General features: G+C 34.7%; 1 long non-coding RNA gene across 2 annotated transcripts; it reads right to left on the bottom strand.

Moving 5' to 3' along the window:
* Positions 1–2,121: 2,121 nt before the first annotated feature.
* Positions 2,122–20,267, bottom strand: LOC131526752 (uncharacterized). Of its 2 annotated transcripts, XR_009267526.1 has the most exons (6): positions 19,661–20,267; positions 12,081–12,168; positions 11,972–11,995; positions 7,129–7,474; positions 4,965–5,076; positions 2,122–2,574 (listed from the first exon to the last, which is right to left on the bottom strand). It is a non-coding gene; the product is annotated as an uncharacterized LOC131526752 (long non-coding RNA). The 2 variants fall into 2 exon arrangements; XR_009267525.1 differs by lacking the exons at positions 2,122–2,574; positions 4,965–5,076 and having other exon boundaries at positions 6,539–7,474.
* Positions 20,268–24,674: the final 4,407 nt, after the last annotated feature.

Below are 24,674 nucleotides of genomic sequence, written 5' to 3'. Positions count from 1 at the left end.
TGCTGTATCCAAGCATGTTAACAGAAAGTTGAGTGGAAGGAAAACGTGTGGAAGAAAAAGATGCACAACCAACCGAGAGAACCGCAGCCTTATGAGGATTGTTAAGCAAAATCAATTCAAGAATTTGGGTGAACTTCACAAGGAATGGACTGAGGCTGGGGTCAAGGCATCAAGAGCCACCACACACAGACGTGTCAAGGAATTTGGCTACAGTTGTCGTATTCCTCTTGTTAAGCCACTCCTGAACCACAGACAACGACAGCACCTGGGCTAAGCAGAAGAAGAACTGGACTGTTGCCCAGTGTCCAAAGTCCTCTTTTCAGATGAGAGCAAGTTTTGTATTTCATTTGGAAACCAAGGTCCTAGAGTCTGGAGGAAGGGTGGAGAAGCTCATAGCCCAAGTTGCTTGAAGTCCAGTGTTAAGTTTCCACAGTCTGTGATGATTTGGGGTGCAATGTCATCTGCTGGTGTTGGTCCATTGTGTTTTTTGAAAACCAAAGTCACTGCACCCGTTTACCAAGAAATTTTGGAGCACTTTATGATTCCTTCTGCTGACCAGCTTTTTAAAGATGCAGATTTCATTTTCCAGCAGGATTTGGCACCTGCCCACACTGCCAAAAGCACCAAAAGTTGGTTAAATGACCATGGTGTTGGTGTGCTTGACTGGCCAGCAAGCTCACCAGACCTGAACCCCAGAGAGAATCTATGGGGTATTGTCAAGAGGAAAATGAGAAACAAGAGACCAAAAAATGCAGATGAGCTGAAGGCCACTGTCAAAGAAACCTGGGCCTCCATACCACCTCAGCAGTGCCACAAACTGATCACCTCCATGCCACGCCGCATTGAGGCAGTAATTAAAGCAAAAGGAGCCCCTACCAAGTACTGAGCACATATACAGTAAATGAACATACTTTTCAGAAAGCCAACAATTCACTAAAAATGTTTTTTTTATTGGTCTTCTGAAGTATTCTAATTTGTTGAGAGTGAATTGGTGGGTTTTTGTTAAATGTGAGCCAAAATCATCACAATTAAAAGAACCAAAGACTACTTTAGTCTGTGTGCACTGAATTTATTTAATACACGAGTTTCACAATTTGAGTTGAATTGCTGAAATAAATTAACTTTTCCACGACATTTTAATTTATTGAGATGCACCTGTATATATTTTAGGGGTGTAACGGTACACGTATTCGTACCGAACCGTCTCGGTCTTTCGGTTCAGTACGCATGTGTCCCGAACAAATACAGTATTTTATTTTATTTTATTTTTTCAGGAAATTCAAATAATAATGGTGTTTTGACAGTCTCTGATGTGGCATGACAGATCGCTGTATAAACGCCTTGGTGAGCCGCTCCTGGGACGCTTCAGAAATGTGCTGGTATAAACACAAGCATTGACTCGAGCGGCCGCGATCAGCTCTGGTTCTCGTGTCTGAGCCGTGACGCGCCGCAGACTCGTGCAGAGTGGAGCGCGAGTGAACGCGATCATTGCTTCCGCTTTACTACTAGTTTTAACGCGAATAAACATGAATGAACGTCTCATGCCTCATGTAATCACTCAATCAGTGTTTCAACCGCGAAAAGACATCAACAAAACAGCGTGGAAATAAAATGTCACGTAGCATTTCATTTACCTCAGCAAGTCATCAGTGTCCACAGCTCGTTAGTTCACTAGAGAAGTCTAGAGAGGAGCATTTCGCAAAATATTACACTCTATACTCATTATATTTTACTAAACCTGTTAGTCTTAATTATTTAATATATGTTTAAATTAATCTGTTATGAAACATGCTATGACAGCCAGTGTGTAATTGAATATATTGTAACAAATAGCCTAGAAATTGTATTATTTAAATTAATTTAAAAACTGCATTATGTGCAATTTACATGTTTGCATACAATTTTTTTTTTTAAGTTGAGTGTTGATCATCTGTTTAAAAATAAATAGAAATTAAATTTAACTTTGGGTTAAGTTGTTAGGCCTAATTGTAATGTAAAAGGGCTCCCTATAGTTTTAAGCATAAGCTGAGGTCGATTTTTATCACTAAGAAAATTTAATCTATAAATGAATGTACTTAAAGAAAGAGCAACTTGTTCAGTAAACCACTGTTTATTTAAAAAAAAAAAAAGTTTAGTTTTTCCCCCTGCTGTACCGAAATCATACCGAACCGTGACGTTAAAACCGAGGTATGTACTGAACCGTCATATTTGTGTACCGTTACACCCCTAATATTATATATATATATATATATATATATTGTGACGGGAGGAGCCAACGACAGACACAGTGGGTGTGGCGTCAGGCCTTGGAGAGGCTTTTATTAAACAAAATCAATAAAATAAAGTGTCCAAGGGGGAAAAAAGTGTCCAAAAGAACCTGGTGAATCTGGTGTCCTCGTTGTGCTGCGGGGCTCGTGAAGGAGGGCAGTGTTCCAGGAGGAAGGGTCCAGGGAAAGGGCGGAGTCCGGTGGCCGCACGCGCTCCCGCTCTGGTCCGGTTACGAGGGGCTTCTTCTGAGTGGCGGCTCTTCGTCTTCTTCCTCGGCCTTTGGCGGGACTTGAACGGCCCGGCATCCTCCAAATATCCTATCGTAATCGTGTGTCACGTGTCTGCCTGTCTGAGTTCCCGTCTGTCCTTATTTGCTTTAGTTCCGTTCCTTGTTAATTAATTATCTGTCATTGTCCCCACCTGAGTTGAATTACGTTGTTTGCTCTTTTGTTCCTGTTCCTTTATAAGTCCTCAGTTCTCCCTGTTTGTTTGTCCATTCTTGATGTTTAATAAATGGGAAAAGTGCGTTGAAGCCGTTTCGTTCTCCTGCCTTTCATTTATATTAATTTTATTTTATGCCACAACCACAACCCGTAACAGAAGAACGGACCTAACAAGAAATGGATTTCGTAGAATGTTTTGCCGCCCTTGCCCTCCGGAATCTTCCCTTTTTTGACTACTCCTGGGAGTTCTGCGAGCTCGCCGCGGCAACGACGTGGGATAACGCCACCATCATTGAATTGTTCCGGCTCGGAGCAAATCTCCACCGTCCCGTGGACCTCCCAGACACCACAGGATTGTGCTGGAGGGAAGCTATCTTTCGGTGTCTGGGAAGCGTCCGAGCCCGAGCCCTCCTGTGCCTCCGCTGGTCCTGTCCAGCCCTCCTGTGCCTCCGCTGTTCCCATCCAGCTTGCCTGTGCCTCCGCTGGTTCCGTCCAGCTCCGCGCTTCCAGAGCACCACCCAGTGCCTGCGCCACGAATGCGCCTCCCTACCTCCGCGCTGCCCGAGCGCCCCCGAGAGTCCGCGCTGCCCGAGCGCCCCCAAGAGTCCGCGCTTCCAGAGCGCCCCCCAAGAGTCTCCGCTGGTTCCGTCCAGCTCCGCGCTGCCAGAGCGCCCCCAGGTGTCCACGCTTCCGGAGCGCCCTCAAGAGCCTCCGCTAGTTCCGCCCAGCTCCGCGCTGCCAGAGCGCCGCCAAGAATCCGCTCTGCCCGAGCGCCCCCTAGTGTCCATGCTGCCAGAGCGCCCTCAAGAGTCTCCGCTGGTTCCGTCCAGCTTCGCGCTGCCAGAGCGCCCCCCAAAGTTCCACGCAAAGACAAAAAAAACCTGAATTCACCTTTAAAATTGGGGGCTATTCCCCGGTGAATTCTGCTCCATCTTGGGCGCCCAAACTCCCGGATCCGCCATGGTCGTCCAAGCCTCCTGCTCCGTCCTGGGCGCCCAAGCTCTCTGCTCCACCCTGGCCTCCTCAAGCTCCCTGCTCCGCCATGGCCTTCCGAGCCTCCTGACCCACCATGGCCTCTAAGAATCTCCTGTTCCGCCCTGGATGCCTCCTCTGTATCCCTGTCCTGCACCGGCGTCCAGGGCGCCCCAGGTGGTACAGGGAGGGGGAGGTACTGTCACGTGTCTGCCTGTCTGAGTTCCCATCTGTCCTTATTTGGTTTAGTTCCGTTCCTTGTTAATTAATTATCTGTCATTGTCCCCACCTGAGTTGAATTACGTTGTTTGCTCTTTTGTTCCTGTTCCTTTATAAGTCCTCAGTTCTCCCTGTTTGTTTGTCCGTTCTTGATGTTTAATAAATGGGAAAAGTGCGTTGAAGTCGTTTCGTTCTCCTGCCTTTCATTTATATTCATTTTATTTTATGCCACAACCACAACCCGTAACATTGTGTGTTTATTATCTTATATAATCTATAGTGGCTGTTGTCATGTTTATTTATGCTGTTTAAAAGCCTTAACATGTATGTTCTGCTGAAACTCACGTTGTTTGTGATGATACAACCGCCTCTCCGTTCTTAAGTTGCCAGGGATACATTTCAAGTATAATACACATTAGTAAAAGGATCTATTTTCATTTTTATTTGTCTATATACAACTTGGGCGGCCGTGGTACATTATAAAAGTAGCCGTAGAATATAAAAGTAGATTAATTTGCGGTAAAAAAATATTAATGCGTTAAAATTTTTAGATTAATCACATGCGTTAACACGTGGACACCCCCTAATTTAAATACAGTAGTCAACATATGAAGTGGATCAAACCAGTTAATCAAAGTTGTCCTAAGACAAGAACGCATTTTGGTTTAAAGTTATAGGACAACTTTGATGAAAGGTTTTGATCCACTTCAAATGTTGACTACTGCATATATAATAAATATACAGCGCACACATACATATATTATGTAAACAAAAACTTTTATTTTGGATGCGATTAATCATGATTAATCGTTTGACAGCACTAATATATATATATATATATATTTCTATACATACATTTTTTCCCTAATACATTGCTTTTCTTTTTATGAGAGTAAATGATGGCAGAATTCTCTATAATTTTTGTGATTTTATGTAAACTAACCCTTTGCTAAAAGCATAAATAGTTGCACAGAGGTGTGTTTTATTTTTTTAACCACACCTTTTCTCAAATTTGGCCTCTAGAGTGATGAATCGAGCCTGTTGTGTGGGTATAAGCCGTACCTAACATGAGCGTAGTGTCCAGAAACTTCCAGCATCCTGTCCCAAGAATCCCTGCAAGGGGACAAATGGCTGAAGAGGCATGTGAGGCCACTCAAATCCAGGCCCAAATTCACTGTCAAATAATGGATCACCGGGGAGCAAGAGAGAGAGAGAGAGAGAGAGGGCGAGAGAGCTTGAGACAAAAAATAGAAGAAATTTACTACGCTTCCAAGAAACTGCTGGAATGGTAAGAGTATTACGACTCGTTTTTCCATTTTACTCGAATGGCCTGTTGACCAGAATGTGTGATTATCTTGTTTCATGTCAAATGTCTGATTCGTTGACAGTTTGTCCTCTGGGCTAAAGGAACATGCAATAAAACTTGGATGCGATTCCAGCGGTTTTGCGCAAAGCTGGTGTTTGAGGCGAAGCGGCAGCGTGTGGCGGAGTGGCGTGAGCCTTTAGGGCAGCATTGGACGCTTGTGATTTTGCTTCTTATTTCTACAGAGAGCTTTTGTCCACGCTGGCACTGCAGACCAAGGGTGGGCCTCCGGTTTTGAGTGATTTATGAAGACGAGTAAAGAGGCCACGTGGTCGACAGCGCTGTCACATACAGGGGAGGAGGAAACCGCATCAGGACATCAGAAAAGCTCGCAAGCGATGGCCAAAACTGCACGCCGAGGGCCCCTTCATGACAAGGAAATGAAATCCGAGCGCCGTCCGCAGGGACGAGGTGCACCGGGAGGAAGCGAGCACATTTCCATCAAGTAAAAGCTGACAGGGGAAAGTCTGCATATTTCATCCAGCACATGTCTCGCGAGTGGAAAGAGCCAAAACCTTTTCAATTTTTCATCTTATTATTTTGTTACCCCGAAATTACCCATTAATAGCTCACACGCAGCCGCATGCACCTGCGTTAGAGACTCGATCTCACGGCTGCGAGCTTCTCCAGATGTGCATCGTGCATTTCTCCTCGCATTTATGTCACGCTGGGATATTTGTGAAATATATGAGATCCCACCAATCACCAGAGCACTCCATCCAAAATCCCATCAAACGCAACAATGCAACACATCCATAACGTCCCAAAACAGACTCGCTTATCCTCGCTTTGGGATACCGCTTAGAGGTTCGAAATGTTTTTATTCGCATTAAAGTCAAAATCAAAATGGACTGTTTTACTTTCCTAATGCATGTTCCTGTTTTAGATTTTGTATGATTCATTAGTGCAAAACCTTTTTTTCTTTGGAATAACGTGCAGTATAATCAAAATGCAATAATGCTGCACTCAACAAAAAATGTTACAGTATAAATGTAAGATTTATATATTTGAATTTAAATTGCATGTAAGATTTCCATCCATTTGGATTCGTAAATAAAACGGGTAAGAAAGAGATAAGACTTAAAAAACATGACTGTTTATTATTAACTATATTAACTTTTTTTAAATGAATTAAAATGCTTATGGAATTGTTTTTTATTTTATATATATATATATATATATATATATATATATATATATATCTAGCAACAATTTATCGATTATATGCATCTATTTTATTTAAAAAGAAATTAGTTTATTTAATTTGCTTTGATTCAGTATAAATCTGTTTATTGTGAAAACAATTACTTTTATTCAGTTAAAAAGTAAGAACATTGTTAAAAAAAATGGCTTGCTGTAAAACAAGCAATATTCACTTAGTTAAAATGAATGAGATTGACAAATTGGATTTATTGATGATAAATATATAAACCTGGTTACTGTGCATTTAAAATACATTCAGTTTATTAGGACTATTACAGAAATGAAGCTGTTTCATTTACAGTATGTCTGACAAATATGCATCACATTAAGTTTATTAGTTACGTTAAAACTATGTGATCCAAACAGATGGATTTTATCTGCAATTCAAATACATGAATCTTAAATTTAGGCCCAAATATTTTAGCTCTGAAGCGATCTTCCTTTCCTGATGACATCATTAAGCCCTTTTATTTTCAGCCTCACCCCTATTTTACCATCCAATCAATCCCTGATGACAAACATCAAGTCCTGACCAAATTTTTTTTCTTGTTGCACATCCTGTTTAACAGAAATGCTCCACATTACCAAAGTAAAATGGATTGCGAATGCCATTTTTTGTTGACTTTAACAGATTACGCAATATCTGAACGTGGTACTCACACTCTGTGCTGTGTTTCAGGCGGATTGCGTAACATTATCAGCACAGTAGTTGAAATATTCCCACTGCATTCAGTAAAAACATGCCGTGTGTTCCTGTAGCGCTTCCGGTCTGTAAGAACGTGGGTTAAAGCTCTCAGTGGCAGCTGAGGTTCAGGAGCTGCAGGTCACAGAGGCCGTGAGCGAGAGACTTCCACTGCACAGCACATTAAGGAAGCAGCTCTAACATTTATGTTTTGAAGCATTGAGCTCAAGTGAAGCTCAACAGCTCCCTGGATCACAGCGAGGAAACACTCCTCTTGGCCTGACAACAGCAGATCAGGGGCCTTTCCTGAGAATCACAATGACCCTAAACAAGAAAAAAAAAAAAAAAGTACATTTATGAGGCATTTTTATGTCACTGAGTTGAATGTATAAAACTGACATTGGTGAAGCAGATCGCTCCGTTCTAAAACCTAGTGAACTGCTCAGCTGTCTATATCGGCAGTTTACTTCTAAAGAAGTATCTTAACTGAAATGGATACCAATAAGCTCTTTACACAAATGCATGTTTGTAGTGTAATAGTTCTTGTTAATATTCAATATTAGATTTTATTGGTACATTTTCAGTTTTCACTTTAATTTTACTTAGTTTTAGTAGTTTTGTTGTTTTTGCAATTTTTACTGTTTTTTGTTTTTTATATATTTTTATATGGTATTTCATTTTATTTATTAGTTTTAGTTATTTTAGCACTAGATTTTATTATTATATTTTCTTTTTTTACTTAATTTAATTTTAGTTAAAGTTTTAGTAATTTGATGGTTTAGTAATGTGTTTTTGTCATTTTTATTAGTTTTTTGTGTGTTTATTTGTTTGTAGTTTTTATTAGATTTTTATTGTCTATATAATATTTATTAATTTTTATTAGTTTTTGTTTATTTTTTATTTTAGTACTAGATTTTATTTTATATTTTCTGTTTTCACTGTAATTTTAGTGGAAGTTTTTGTAATTTACGTTTTTTTAAATATCTATAAAATATTTATTAATTTACCTTTAGTTTTGTTTATTTTAGTACTAGACTTTATTTTTATATTTTGTTTTCACTTTTAAAGTTTTTGTATTTCTTTCTGTGTGTTTTTGTCGTTTTTATTTGTTTTAGATTTTTTTTAAATGTCTATATAGTATTTACTCATTTTTATTTATTTGTTTTAGTTTATTGTAGTATTTCAACTTTAAAGGAAAATGTTGCCTTGGCAGCTAGTAGAATTTTTTATGTCAAGTAACGAAATATTTTTTTACGGTTTTAGTTTTAGTTAAGGATAACAATCCTGCACTGATGCAAAATATGTGAAATCATTCCCAGAAATGCTAAGTAGGCTGCACTGTTTTGACCCTGTTTATAAATTTATCTGAACCCTTTTATGCTCAGTGTATTTTAAGTTTGTCAGGCAGACATGCTTTTACTTGGTAATTGCTCATTCACAGATAAGATGTCAAGGTTCGCATCAGTCAGCGTCTAAAACGCTCCCCAGCGTCGTTGCCTTGAGCTCATAAACTCATAAACTCTTCTGCTTTACACGCCAGGAATTCAGCCCCTTTGTTTAGCCAAAAATAATTGTCGCAGTTTACCATTTCTGCAGTCCATCAAAAGGGCCGGAAGTGATTACTGTTTATTAAAAAATCTAATGACGTGCACTAACGGCGTGTTGTGAGTTGCTGCAGAATGGCCGCTCACTGACGCCTCAGAGAGGTAAACAAAGACAGGAAGATCAAATAATGCATTCATCACATTCCCCAGGGCTGGGGGCCAAGTTCATGTCAAATCCATAATAAGGAAAGTATCCTCCGCGCAGCTCGTTTCCCCACACGCACGTCACACTCTGCTGGAAATCTACGCAGAGGATGTATTGATATTCCTGGTGCTTCCTTTCTCACAAGCTCAATACGAGCTCGTCACATCGCAAGTAGCGGCGCGCATCTCCCCCCCACCATTAAACACACAATTATAAACCATTAGGCTGCCAAAACGGGGCCTTTGTTTTGTGTTTGGGTTCGTTTTTTTCTTTCTTTTGGAGGGAAGGCTATGGTGAAGTGCATAACAGGCCGATAGTTTGTCTTGCCTGGAAAATAACAAAATTTAAGAGGTAATGAGAGTCTAGGACAACAACGTACAGCTGCCAGCGGCCTGCTGTTTCAATCATCTGTTTAAATCTTGATGCTTTATCATGTCCGCTGATGGACAAACAAATATAAACTCTATGTTTTCTCAGACAGCACTGTTCCACAGGGAGAAACATGCTATTCTGACAGATGTCAGAATGTTTTTGAGAAGATGTTTTTGAGTTTCTTTTGCTCACCAAGGCTGCATTTATTTGACAAATTGTTACAATTAAATTACAATTTAAAATAACTGATTTCCATTTAATTAATATATTTTAAAATGTAATTTATTGCTGTGATCAAAGCTGAATTTTCAGCATCATTACTGCAGTCTTCAGTGTCACATGATCCTTCAGAAATCATTCTAATATGCTGATTTGCTCAAGAAACATTTCTGATTAACTGTAATACACTTTATTTTTCAGGATTCTTTGATGAACAGAATGTTCAAAAGAACAGCATCTTTTGTAACATTATAAATGTCTTTGCTGTCCGCGCCAATAGTGTTATGGGCAGTGTGTCGACATATAGCGCTGTTGTGCTCTGGGCGTCCCAAGTTCAAATCCCAGCTTGTGGACCTTTCCCAATCCCGTCCACCCCCCCGCTTCCATTTCGCATCCAGTCTAAATTACCGTCCTGTCCTTATGAAGGCAAAAATTTATCAATATTTTAACTTTTTTTTTTTTGGGCAACACATTTCTACTGCATTATTTCCACACAAAAAATTTAAATAATATTTTAATTCTAAATAATAAAAATAAAAATTTTAAAAAAATATTTGAAAAGTCAAAACAAAATTATTTTTGTATTTTTTATAATTATACTGTGTATATATATATATATATTTTATTAATTAATTAGTTTTTGTTTATTTTTGTTATTTTACTACTAGACTTTATTTTTATATTTTCTGTTTTTGCCGGAGGAAGGAAATGAGACTAATTTCTGCATCTAGAAATACTGCAGAAACTGTAAAATATTCGTATTAACTTCACACCATAAAGTTTATTTGTTTTAATATTTTATAATAATCTCTTTTTATTTCCAGGTTTAAATAATATTTTAAATCCCAGATTTTCATTGTGGTCTCAGATTATGAGGCCCCACTGAATATATATATAAAATATGCATTATTATTAACTATTAAATATTCTTAGATAATACATTACTATATAATCTTCTTCTCTCAGTATTTCATATGACAGCAGGGACCGATAAGTTCAATCTACTCCAAATATATAGCTTCACCTAGGAAGGAAGCTTTCAGGAGAACATAATGGTTTTAAAGCAGAATCATATGCAGTTTGTTTGACTGGCTGTAAATGAAATGCTGGTTCCCTTGTGGGCCGCTAGAGAGATCTCTGTCAGAGGGTGAGAAAAGCTGCTCTTAGTGGTCATGCAAACACACTACAGCTGCTGCCGACAATTAACTTGAACGTGTGAATAGCTGTAATGATAGCAAAGAAAATCTCATAACCCTCATCTGTTTGAATTAGTCAGATTATTCAAATAAATCAACTCACTGAATCAGTGAGAGTGCGTTAATTCTTCAACATCTCACTCACTTAGTGAATTATAATTATTATTTTCTGCATTGTCAAAACAGTTCTTCCAAATGAGAAAGCACTTATAGATCATGAAAGCTAAATCAGTATCATTACTTATTCTGGTTGCTCATATAACGTAGTTACAAATTAAATTTTTTTTAAATAAATTATATTTTCATTTGAATTAAAAATGTTACTATTTTAGCTTAAACATGCTAAAAATATGTTAAATTAGAAATATGTGCATACAGATTTATTTTTGGTTGTTCATATAACAAGTAGTTAAAGATAAAACATGCATTTTCTGTAATAATATTATGACTTAAATTGAACATGTTGAAATATGAACAAACACGATTAAAAAATATGTTATATTAGAAATATGTGCCTACTGATTTATTTTGGTTGTACATATAAAGTGTAGTTAAAGATAAAAATGCAAAAAAGTATTTTTACAACTGTTAATATATTAATTTTTAAAATTGCTGAAATATTACCTTAAACATGTTAGAAATATGCACATACTTTCTGGTTGCTCATATAATGTAGTTAAATATGAAAAAAAAAGAATTTTAATTAAAAATGCTGAAATATTCATTTAAACACGCTAGATAAATTAGAAATACGTGCCTACAGATTACTTTTTGGTTGTTACTATAACAGATTTAAAGATTAATAAAATTAAATTTTTGCAATAAATAATGATTAGATTTTTTTATTAAAAATGCTGAAATATAAACTTAAACATGCTAAAAAATAAAATGATTTAAAAAATGTTAAATTAGAAATATGTGCTTACCGATTACTTATTGGTTCTAAATAAAATATAGTTAAAAAAGTTAAATCAAGAATATGTGCCGATGGATTTCCTCCTCTAAACAAAAGTATATTTCAATATGGCATACTTGTTTTTGGCCAAATGATAAAAACTAAAGAAGCAAATAAAGTGTTTTTCATGCATGCACCCAAAATCCTCGCTTTTATTATATATGCTAGAGCCGCAAGTCTAGCAGAAATGATGAGGGTCACTTTTCCAGAAACAAAAGTATCAGGTTTCAGGTCCAGCATGGAAATAACGGTGTGTGGTGGCCAAAGTCTCCATGATGTTAACACCACTCACCAGAAAAGCAGAAGAGGAGGGGAAAAAAACCTTCTTACCTTAATGGCAATCACAGTTCAGTCCTGAAAAGAGAGAGAGAGGGAGATTTAGAGAGTGAAGAAAGCTGCAAACATACAGCGATGGTTTCCTCTCTGCTCCTGAACCCACCTGAGCAGCAGACCGTTTAACTACTCAGGGGCAATGTTCCACCGTTCCAGCAGCAGAAAACTCACGTGGATCATCTCAGACGCAGAGACTGTAATATAGCAACGGAAACTGTATTCAGACCATATTTCAAAAAATGAAGGCACGGTTTATTTATATAGCACATTTTTTATACACAGTGGCAAATCAAAGTGCTTACATAAAAGTAATTCAAAAAAGAATCATAAAAGGTGCATAATAAAAATAACAATAATAAAGAAATCAAGCAAAAAAGAAAGAATTAATTGTATAAATTGAACAAAGTATAATTTTAGAATATTTATTAATATATTTGTTGACAATTAAGCACAGATTCTCCCCAAATTCTTATTGCTGTAATGCAAAATAAATGATATAATAATAAACAGTAATAATAATAATAATCATAATACTCAATAATAACAAGCAAATAACAGAAAGAAATAATTATTTACAAGAATTAATTGCATAAAGTTTGCAAAAAAGTATAATTATAGGATTTTTATAAAGATATTTATTGACAAAAGCACACTTTCTCTCCAAAAACTAATTGCTGTAATGCAAAATAAACATTAATAATAATAATAATAATAATAATAAAGGAAAGAATAAAGAATTATTTGCAAGAATTAATTGCATAAAGAATATAAAGTATAATTTCAGGATATTCATTAACAATTAAGCACATTTTCTCCCCAAAAACTAATTGCTGTGATGCAAAAATAAAAGAAAGGAAAAATGTTTTTTTTGTTTTGTTTTTTTTTCTTTAGATTTTTGGGTGAAATGTGACCCGAAAATGTTTTCATTATCCTTTGATCCGTCTTGTGCGATTAGTTACAGTAGATTTGTTAAAGAGCAGAGATAAACCGAATGAAGTGTGTGTGTGTGTGTGTGTGCGTGCGAACTTCTCAAGGGTGCCCACTCTTCGCTAACGGAATTGTGGTAGTGAGTTATTCACAGTCTTAATGAGCTGTAATAAAACGCGCGGGTGAGCATAGTCGAGGGTGTCTCGTTTCAGCAGCCTCCGCCAGACGCCCATCATCCACCACAGTCATGCTGCTATCGGGAAATTCCCCACAACGCACACGCTACACTGTTCTTTGATTACTTCATTCATTAACAGAGTAAACTGAATTGCACCATCACACTCAGGGTGAGCAATTAATGCTGCGACCGCATCCAGGTCACCGGATCCTCTTTCAAATGGACAACAAACCATTAACAAGGATGGCGTGAAGCCAGAAACATATTTTCACAAGTACACAAACACTGAATATGAGTCCTTGGCCGATGCATTCAATATTATGGTGGTCAGAAATACTCAAGGGGTCGACGTTTCCATCAAATGTCTGTGCCATTAAACCAGATATGTTATTATTCAGGTAGCTAGAAGCTAAGAAGGCCTAAGACTTTCCCTCAAACATCCACCCTGTGTTTGTGATTAATAGCTCATGACAATTTAATGGAGAAACATATAGCCTGGCACCCTGCAGTTACTTTCATAAGTAAATAAGCCCCATTAACACCATATGCTAGCGATGCCACACAAGGCGACTGGCTCGACTTAAACTCAATCACACTCACATAAGTCAAAGCGGGAAACATCCTCAAGGTAGCAATTTCAGAGTCACATGAACGCCATAATTCACTATAGGTTTAAAAGAAAAACCACGGTCAGTTAAATTCCTGCCAGCTGCTCAAAGGCGTTTTGTACTGGAAAAGAAACTACGGGGAACACAGAAATAACTGTTCGCTTAATTACAGCGTTAAGTCTGTCATTTCTTGTCATAGTATAGCAATCACAGTTAATCACGGTGTCTTTATCCTCGTAACACACATTAATTAGATGCAATAAAGTGTGAAATGTCAACAAATTAGTTCTAGAAAGTCTGTTATTAGCACAATAGAAGGTGACTTATTTTTAAATTATATTTTTATCAGAAAATTGTGTGTGCATGTATACACTTATATATGAACATTAATTATTATTATATAAATTATTATTATTAATGATATTTAATATTTTTAATTGATATTTGTGTGTGTGTGTGTGTGTGTGTGTGTGTTACATTGAAACAATATTCTATAAATGAATAATAATAATAATAATAATAATAAATATAATATATATTACTTCACATATATAGATATACATTTATATATATATACACACACAAATGCATATAATTACATATATATTAAATATTATTATTACACTGCATTACAATCAATGGAAATAATACAAAATTATTATTATTATTATTATATAACTTATATTTCATACTTAGAATTGTATTTTGTACTTTATATTTTTATTTTATATATAATTTTATGTTTGTATATATAATTCTATACAAATATACAATTACAAATACACTTAAAATATTATTAAATATTAGTATATATTATATTTATATATTCAAGTTGTATATTTTATTTGAATATACTTTTAATTCCTTATATATATATATATATATATATATATACACACACACACACACACACACATATATACACTAGGGGTGTGAATCGGCACTGGTTTCACGATTCAATTCGACTACGATTATCATGTCGATAATGATTCGATAATGATAACAATTCAATTTGAAAATAACGATTATATCAAATTAATTTTGTGCATTTTTATTAAATTATATAAGCAGGCTACTCTTTAAAATAATTATGTTAATTCATTCATTCATATATCATTAATTAATCATTGTTAAGAATTAAAAGTAAATATAGCTTCAAAACATACAAGCAAATATAAAGTAATAAACGGGAAAAAGACGATTACAAGTGATGAACAAAAAACACTTTCAGTATCTGGGAGTGCTTTAAGTATCGCAAGTTTACAGATTCCTCAGCATTATTGCCATTTGATTATTACTGATGAGATCATAGACACTGGCAGCTTTAATAGACTGCATTCACACTAACGCACAGATCTATTTCCACATATCAGATGCTTTGTCCTGTTCTGAAAACTGAGTGTTTACATCAATTTCGTATCATAATAGTAGTGCAGTGCATTTAACCGCAGCCGCGATTGACAAACAAACACAAAGAGCACATGGAAGTCCGTCAGTACTTGAGTTTAGTGCATCTAATACGTACTGCATTCCAAACGGCAGAAATGAAAGCATATCTAAAGTAAAAGACTAAAATAACAGCTAGGGATGCACCTTGCATAGGATTTTTTTTGGCCGATACCAATTTTAACAAACAACTACTGGCCGATGCCGATTCCGATTCCGATTCCGATACCGATACCGATATTGGTCAGTTGCATAAAGCAGGGCTTAAAAACGGAAGGAAAAAAAATTGTTTTTGATATTTTTCACATTCTGTGTGGTGGTCAGTTCAGAGCAGTGATAGAAATAAATTTTAATTTAACTTAAGTTTAAATTGATTTTTACCTTTATAAAGCCTTTTTTCTAAAAGTGTGCATCACCTTTTAAGTCAAATTCTTACATTTATTCAGTCAATTAGTATAATAAGACATTTGGGCTGTTACCAATAAATGAAATCAGTATCAACAAAATTCATCTTTGCAATGCAGAGGAAACACAGAAGCTGCGTCTGAAGTGGAACAGATATATTTACCCACTGTTTAATGCAGCTCTGAGGGACATGGAATACTTTATCCTGCAGTTACAAATGAATAAATAATGTTTTGATACATAAAATGTTGAATACTGATATCTGAAATTATTTTAAAAATAAAAAGAATACTTTAAATGTGAAATTAAAACCACCAGTAGGTGGCATCAAGTCACTGTTAATGTGTGAGTCATTGCGACTGAACCGAATCATTTAAAGGTTGATTCATTCAGGAAAGAAACTCTGTCATGCTGCTCAGAGAAGCAAAACATTGTTGTGGCTGTGTTTGGAGTTATTTTTGTTGGTGAAATAGAGCAAAAACAGGCAATATGGTGTCTAAAACGTAAGTCTCTTAATATTAACTTCTTTGAACTGCTATAAAATCACATAATCATGATGATTTTTGGACCAAAAAAACGGCGCTCGATCTTCGTGTGATATTGTTTAACTATATGAAATGATATAAATATATAGGCTACATTTTCTGCCCCCATATCTTGAATTTTCTGATCATTCTTCATGCATTTTAATACTGAATCATGCAGTGAAAGAACGCACTCACAAGTGCACTAGTCTAACCTACTGGCCTTCTTTCAGCGGCCGATACATCAGTGCATCCCTAATAACAGCGAGTTGGAAGCACAAGCAATGCGCACGTGTCTCACAGCGCATATTCTGTGCAATGAAGCCTGCCGCGATTGTCTCTAGCCAAGCTCAGATTTTAAAATAGAGAGTGCATTTTTAATACTCGGGTGACAAGCGCGTATGTGAATCACGTCATAGGCTATAATCGATTATGGTCCATTACTGCATCGATGCAGAATCATTCACGTCCGCATTGCAATGCATTGATGCAACGATTAATTTTGACACCCCTAATATACACATATATACACACACATATTTTTTTTTTTTTTAATTTAGTAGATAGATAGCTAGATCTACCTATATAAAAGTATATAAAAAATGAAGAAGGTAACATAACATTACAATTCAAATAACTATACTAAATACTAAAAATACATATTATGTATAAAAAAATATTTGTATCATCACAAACTCTGCATCTTCCATTGCAAAGGGGGCTTTGGGTGATATTAGCATATATCCACATATACAAAAATGTATGAACACACTATTACTTGCAACACACTAATTCTATTGATCTAATTCTACACTGAAAATACAGCTGCAAAAATGATCATTGAATGATAATTCAGCTTTAACACCTGAGTTCCTCCCGGATCTGATTTGTCAAATCTGATTTGTTAATGGTAAAAAGTAATTTTTTTCGTTAGTGCAGAGACTCCCTGTGCAGCCAGCAATGAATCAAAATCCAGCTGCCGTGGAAAAAGTGGAAACTGAATCATCACTTTTAGGAGAGTAAAAAAAAAAAAAAACATTCACGTAAAACTCATTGCTCAGATTTGATATGCAACAGTAAATTGGACAAAATTATTCATTTGAGATGAGGGCCTGCTAAATCTATCAGTCTGTTATTCTAAGAGGCTCTAAATAATGAAATAAATGTTCACAGCCTCCAGAAAGCAGTAAGGCCCTATACCTGATGTTTTAAGAAGTTTTTCTTATTTTTTATCACAGCTCACAGCGAGAGATTTAACTGGGGTTTGCACATTGCTGCGAGTTACAAGAGGGGAACGTCAGATCATATATCAGGAGTTCTAGTTTACATTAAGATGATTAACATCAACACATATTGTTTTACCTTCTGTCTGTCTGGTGTGCCTTGAGTCAAATGATCATGTCATCAGAAAGGCTACTGACAAAATAAAAATGAAAATAAAAAATTCAAGGCCAGAATGAATACAAAATGAATGTTGGATTGTGTGCGAGCGCTTTGGTCATCTGTAATACATGTCTTTGCCACCAGAGTGCATCCTAAACTCATACATTTAAAATGAAAACATTAATTACAAGGTGTGTGTGTGTGTGTGTGTGTGTGTGTGTGTGTGTGTGTGTGTGTGAGTATACTTAAAATATAATATTATATAATTACACAAATAAATAATACTAATAATAATGCATTATATATGAATTATATAATTTATGAATAATTTTGTGTGTATATAATTTTAATTATAAGTATATACAACAACATACATAAAATTATACATAAAACTATATCTATATTATATATAGTATTATATAAATAATAGTAATAATAACAATAATAATAATTATTACTAATATTAGTAATATTAGCCACCAAAAGGCTATTTCAAATTTTATATATATATATATATATATATATATATATATATATACATATGTGTATAAACACATAAAATACATATGAAAATATACAGAAATAATTTTTATATATAATCATATAAGTGAATGACCATTATTATTATTTTTATTATAATATAAAATATATTCTATCTATAGGCCACTAAAAGGCTATTAAAAAACAATGATAACATTATACAAGGTTTATACTTCCGTCAGGCATTTGTTCACATTAATAACCTTAATTATGAGCAATAATCTGTCATGCATCTCCTTCCAAACAGCTCCAAATCTTCCCAATATCTAAACAGCAATGATGCAAATCGTCTAATATCGACGTCTGAATGTGTTTCTACTGTTCGTGAGCATCACAGTCGGTTTACGACCTACACAACATCTTGACATGCGATGAGTCTGCGCTCTACAATAACACTCGTTTTTCTGCCAGCCGAGAATGTGACCGTGAGTCAAGCTAATCCAGACACACGAGTCTCCAGTAAACTCAATGACACAGAGAGTGTTTCTCCCAGAGCTGTTTACTGGAGTCATTGAGCGGCTCTTCTATAATAGGCAATGGGGATTGTGTGTTTTATTTAGAGACGTAAATAATTATTGTTTTATGGTGCAGGTTGAGTCGGTCTGTCAAGATGTCAGAGAGCTGCGCAGATAAACTCTGGACGTGAATGACAGACTGATGCGGTCCATATGTGATCTGAACAGGTGGCCTGGTGGTTAATGACCTGAGCTGGTAACTGATAGGTTGTAGGTTCAAACCCCATGAGGACTGAACCTGTAATGAATTAGACCAAGACCTAGACCAAGACCAGGTGGTCCAAGAACCAAAAAAAAAAACTAAATGAAACAAAATCATTTATAATGCCTAATTAATTAAGTTTTCAGTTTTGTGTAATAACACAAATGATAAAGAAATCTATGCTTTTACACTTAAAAAAATCTAATTAAACATGGTAAACTTTATTTTGTCAGTTTATTGTGGATTTCAAAGACTTCCAGCTTCATTTTCATAATGTCTTGTCTGACTTGTTTTGTCACTTTTGAAAACCAATATGAAAATTTATATTTTCTAAGCAATTGAATCCTTTTACTTGCCGTTATCCTTTACTTACTTAATCCATAAATATAAGGTATTAAAAATAAGGTTTTCTCACTTCCAAAAAGACATTAGGATTTATTTTAATACTTTGTATACCCATTAAGCTATTAAAATTTATCTCATTTTGTTTTTCTAGTATTTTTTCTTCTTTTTTTTTTTTTTTTAACTTATATATTTATTTGAGTTACAAATAGGTGACAAGTGAGAGAAAAACAGTGTAAAAATTAAATAATCATAATATGTGATTACAATAAATAAATAAAATTAAGTAGATTCAGATAATAACATTTAAATATGCTTTAAATAAATAAATAACCATTTGACTAACAGTACAGTACTATGAATGGGAAACAAATGTAATAATGTTACTTAATAGAAACCTAGATATTTTCCTAATAATATTTTGACATATTTTTAAAATATTAAGTTTTCCACAGTATGAATTAGGGCTTTATACAAGAAATGACATACATGGGTTTTAAATTTTATATAGGATTGGTCCCTTGCACGAAGATTAGCCCATTATATTTGGGGGTTTATAACACATAAAAGCTTGAAAACCATAATTTAATCAATTATTAGCTTTTCATCAACTTACAAACCCTCTGAAGTTCCTTCACGAAGGCCAGTTTGGGAAACTCTGTACTAAAACAACATCCTCACAACAGAAAAGAAAAGTTTCCTGCTCACAAAAATTTTCTGTTATGACACAAGATGGCAGTAAAGTCCTACAAAGATTCGATGTATGGCTTTCTCTAGATTTGTGAAACACTTTATCCTTTGTTCATTAACATTTTAAACTCTATATTCCTGCATTTCACTGCTGATTCCTCCTCTTTGTCATTCATAAAAGATCGACAAACACGTTCAAATAGCAGTAATGATGAGCTCCACATCAGATCAGCGGATTTGTTTTGACTTCTGAGCTGTTGTAGAGTCAAATCTTCTCCTATATGACTTTAATTAAAGCTGTCATATGGACGATAAACTCCTAAGCGTTTATGAAGTCCAACATTTAGTCTGATTGTGTCGTTTTCACTTACAGTAAATGGTTATTTGAGGGAAGAGGCAAGGACTCGCTGACTGATGGTCATCTAATTTCTGCGTCTCACACATTAACTAACTTAACACAGTGTGACCCAAGTACTCTAATGAGCACAAATACTATGTAAAAAACTATTTTGTCGATTTATATAATTTGTGGTGAGATAAAAAGCGTCTTACCTCAGAAACCCGCCGTCCGCCTGTCAGAGCGCGCGCGCAGCTTCCGTTAGTTTGAGCGGGAAAAAAATTAGAGTCTCGTGCGCCGATTCAAAATGCCGAATAATCACGTTTAACTTGTGTAAAATGCTTGTTAGTTGCAGTAAACGAATGATTTGCTATTAAAGTCAATTTGTTAAAGTTAAAAGATGTAGCCAAATAACTTTCAAACAATGTAATGAGGCCTGGTTGTATTCCCTGCTAAAAAAAAACAAAACAATAGAAGCCCAATAGAAACCATCACAGAAATTCCAGTGGTTTCCATTAAAATACCATTATGAACCATTAGCTTTTTCCAGTAAAACCATTACAAAATTCCTTTTTGTAGTGTGTTTTGGGCATTTTTCCAATAGGATTTAACATCCCACCAATAGAATCCATCACATACCAGTAGACACCATTATAGTTTCCATTAAAACCAATACAATTCCCATTATAACCATTAAAACCATTACATTTTCTATTGTGTTTTGGGCAGGGTTCTATTGGTTTTTTTCAGCAGGGTATGTATGAAGGCCCCTTAAAGGTGCACTCACTAAATTTACCATCATTGTTTTTTACACAAATAAATAATTAGTACCTTTTAAAACAAAATAAAAAATCAGGTCATTCACATATGAAGACTAAAACGATGAAGATGAAGACATGTTTATGCACTTACAATGTAAATTTATGAAGCTAGGCTGCTGGAATGAATATTACCCCTGTAAAGCCTGACATATGCTGAAAAATAAAATTTTCTTCAACCTTTAGACAAAATATTTTTTTTAAAATCTAAAAAAAAAAATGTTTGCATATGTGTATTATATTTTGATCCATCAGGCTTCTATGGCTCATTTAGTCTAGTGAGAATATGGAGGAAAAACGGCTTAATTTTATTCAGAGACTTAGCAGAAATATGAAATTTGGTGCAGATGCAAGATAATATGTCTTGGTAAGGTGATATTTAAATGCTTAGTTTGATGATCAAAACATAATGCAATGCAGAGGTGGACAGTAGTGAAGTATTTTTACTTTACTCAAGTAAATTTAAAAAGTATCTGTAGTTTATCAGAGTGTTTTTCTTCGGAAAACTTTACTTCACTATACATTCCAAAGCAAAATGTCATACTTTTTACTGCACTACATTTCATAAATTAAAGTTGTTGTTGTTTTTACCTTTAATACTTAAGTTATTTAAAAATGTAAATCTTTGAATTACTTTTACTTGAGTAAAAGTAAGAAAGTAATAGATTTCTAATTCAATTAGTATTTAATCATATTTAATATGAAACGTAGTGCATGATTTGGAATGTTGTGAAGTAAAAGTTTTCTAAAGAAAAACACTTGAAAAATTTACTTTTAAAGCATAGTAAAAATCCTTCACTACTGTCCGCCTCTGAATTGCAATGCAATACAATGACGATTGAGAGATGAACACATAAACGTACCTCAAAGCCCGATGATTATATGTGACCCTGGACCACAAAACCAGTCTTAAGTCGCTGGGGTATATTTGTAGCAATAGCCAAAAATACATTGTATGGGTCAAAATTATACATTTTTATTTTATGCCAAAAATCATTAGGATATTAAGTAAAGATCATGTTCCATGAAGATATTTTGTAAATTTCTTACCGTAAATATATCAAAACTTCATTTTTGATTAGTAATATGCATTGCTAAGAACTTCATTTGGACAACTTTAAAGGCGATTTGCTCAATATTTAGATTTTTTTTAACCAACAAACCATGCATCAATGGAAAGCTTATTTATTCAGCTTTAAGGTGATGTATAAATCTCAATTTCAAAAAATTGACACTTAAGACTGGTTTTGTGGTCCAGGGTCACATATTTGATTTTTCTGAAAAATGATGTCTGGATAATCAAGTAAAGCTAAGCTTCTTCAGTCCAGTAAGTGTTCATCATGAAATATAAAAGTATTCTTATGTTTACTTTATAAAAATCTGTAAATATTTGATAGCAAAAAGAGCCATGAAGCACAAGCTGGAGATGGATGTTTGTACAATTACACTAAAAGTGTAAACTATCAGTGGCAGAAGGCATGTATGTGGGTTGTGTTACATTTAGAGGTGTAACAAGACAGATAATCTTCTCTGTGCATGTTTACAGTATGTCCATGATTTGAGTCAGGCGTCTGAAATCAGTGCCTCTGTTATCATACTGTTAACTGACAGCTCAGCGCTGTACTCAGTAATGTACTGTTGTCATTTAGAGATAACTCACTGTCCCCGAAACAGCACGGCCATTATATAAATAGCTCCTTTATTGTGACTGTTTCATATTTCAGGCTAAAATTAGATGCGGGACATGTGGCTGGAACTAAACAGGGAAGCATCTTAACATTACATCTAAATGCAGAGTGATTTCTTCCAGCTATGCAAGGACAGATTTTCATTATGGCTCTCATTACAACGGAGAAACTTAACCTCTTGCCCAGCGCCAAATTTAGCGTCAACATTACTGCTTCTGTTTACCCTCTGTTTTTCTGTGGATATAACAACCATGACTCGAGACACACTAAGATGATGTTGTCTGTAAATACTGAATGGATTTGCAGCAAATAATTAATTTGCTTGTAATTTGGTATTAGATGTCTGTAATATCAGGGCAGGATATTTTCATACTCTTTTCATGTGCGGCAAAATAAGATATTTGTTTAAAAATCTTCGGTGCATCATAAACATTTGATTCCTGAAGCTGAAGTATGAGCTCTGTTCCTTGAAAAATATTATTATATGATAATAATAATATATTCATATCAAGATTTCTATTTCAGTACATTCCTATATAACAACAGCTTAATACTTAATAAACTTTAATCATGTTTTAATAATAATTGCATAAAAAAACAGCACAGTTTTAATATAATTGATACTATTATCGTCTTTGTTAATATTTTGAGTAATTTTATATTTTCCCCCTTTTTTTTTTTTTTTGGTAGTTTCGGTATTATGTTGTGTTTTTGTCATTTTTCTTTTTCTTTTGTTTTTTTGTAATCCATCTACACAATTTTTTAAGTATTTTTTTTATTTATTATCTTTGTTTTATTTAGTTATTTTAAGTTATTTGCCTTGGCAACAAGCTAAAATAAAATGCATTCAAGTTTTTGTACTTTATTCTACTTTACTTGATGTTTATTTTAGTTCAAGTAGCAAAAGTGTTATTTTTCATGGTTCTAGTTTTAGCTTTAGTTAACTACAATAATCCTACACTTTTTTTTTTTTTTTGTCTCTAATCATTAACATATGTCAAGCCAAGACACTACAAGGTATGAGGCATGATTGCCGCTCCCTCTAACACATATTCATATTTCAAGAGCAATTTTTATCTCATGACCTGATTATTTTTGCGCTGACCTTATGGGATTACGTGTCTTCATTGTTGCATTTTTAGAGTGTGATATACCAGCTCTGGTCTGCTTGTTAAAGTCTGCAGCTGTTGTCTCCAGAGACGCCCACCGAGGTTTCATATAGAGCCACTTCTGAGTGAAAGTATCTCCAGAGCTCATTCCAAACAGGACAGACCCAGCAGGACAGCCTGAAGTGGGGCACAAAGACGCACAGCAACAGTAACCAGCCAAAACACACTTACTGTATACACGAGGTTTAAAAGTGGAAAGCAGTGACATTGTTTAGGAACAGCGTGTCTCATCCTGTTTAGCAGCTTCTGACCAACAACCAGCAGAACATCTCAAACATCTTTACAGGTTCCTTTACGATCGCTCAGTGACTGCATCGATGGAAGTGAAATGAAGGAAACGTATTTTACCTCAACATATCTCGTTTTAAATGCAAATGCATTGCTCTTTTAAAGCTCACAGGAAGTTGTCAGTTGTTTCTTCTAAAGAACTAAAATGAGCAAATGAGTCAGTTGTTAATGAGAAGAGCTTTAAAATTAAACATCTGATGAATCTGATGAGAAATGTTCATATTGAATTGTTGGGGTTTCAATTGTTCAGTTGTTTCAATTGAAGAAAAATGAATTTAAGAAAAACTTTTCTTTTTTTTTCCGATGAGGAAAAAATTATTTGACTCACTTTTCATTTTCCATTATTTTATTTTATTTTTTATTTACAGTTAGCACATTTACCCCCAAATCATTATTGTCATAATGCAACACTATCGTATTCTTCTATTCTTGAAATATAAATAATATAAATATTAAAGCAAAAAAATTGTATTATTATTTTAAAGTGTTTGTGTGTTTGTGTGTGTGTGTGTGTGTGTAATGCAAAATATATACATTATAATATATATATATATATATATATATATATTAAAACAAAACGTTATTATGTATTAATTTATATATTAATTTATATAAAAATGTAAACTATTATTTTAAAGTG

Source organism: Onychostoma macrolepis, chromosome 20 (genome assembly GCF_012432095.1).
Source record: "Onychostoma macrolepis isolate SWU-2019 chromosome 20, ASM1243209v1, whole genome shotgun sequence".
Taxonomy (NCBI): Eukaryota; Metazoa; Chordata; class Actinopteri; order Cypriniformes; family Cyprinidae; genus Onychostoma; species Onychostoma macrolepis.
Note: the sequence above shows the minus strand (reverse complement) of the source record. Positions and strands in the feature narration are given on the sequence as shown.